Below are 478 nucleotides of genomic sequence, written 5' to 3' on the forward strand. Positions count from 1 at the left end.
CAGGCCTCCTCTTCCAGCCCCGCTGCTCTAAACACCAACCCCAGCTCCCCTCCCCGAACTGGGATAGATCCCAGGTGTCCGGGCCGCCCCTCCCCTGCTTTATCACTGCACCTGTTCTCCCTTCTCCGAGCAGGGACAGGACCCAGGGATCTGGGCTCCCGCTGGATCCTCTGCTCCAGGGAATAACCTGATTGACCCAAGAAAGCCCCTTCCTCTGGGCTGCAGGGGCAAGCACAGCTTGCAGCCGGACGCCTAGGTTCCCTCCCCGCTCTGGAAAGGGAGTGGGACTTGACATGTAAACCGAGGAGGGGAGCGGCTGGGAGCTCGGCCGCCTGAGTCCCCTCCCCGCGCTGGGAGTGGCTCTCAGCCCGGCGGTGGCCCGGCCCAGCCGGGGGAGGGTCCTACTGTCCCCGCCCCCCCGGCTGGGCCTCGTTCCGCGTTGCCTTTCCCAGGCCGGACAATAAGGGACCCCCCCCCC

The sequence above is a fragment of the Gavialis gangeticus genome, unplaced genomic scaffold (genome assembly GCF_001723915.1).
Source record: "Gavialis gangeticus isolate Ggan-Ray unplaced genomic scaffold, GavGan_comp1, whole genome shotgun sequence".
NCBI classification, from domain to species: Eukaryota; Metazoa; Chordata; order Crocodylia; family Gavialidae; genus Gavialis; species Gavialis gangeticus.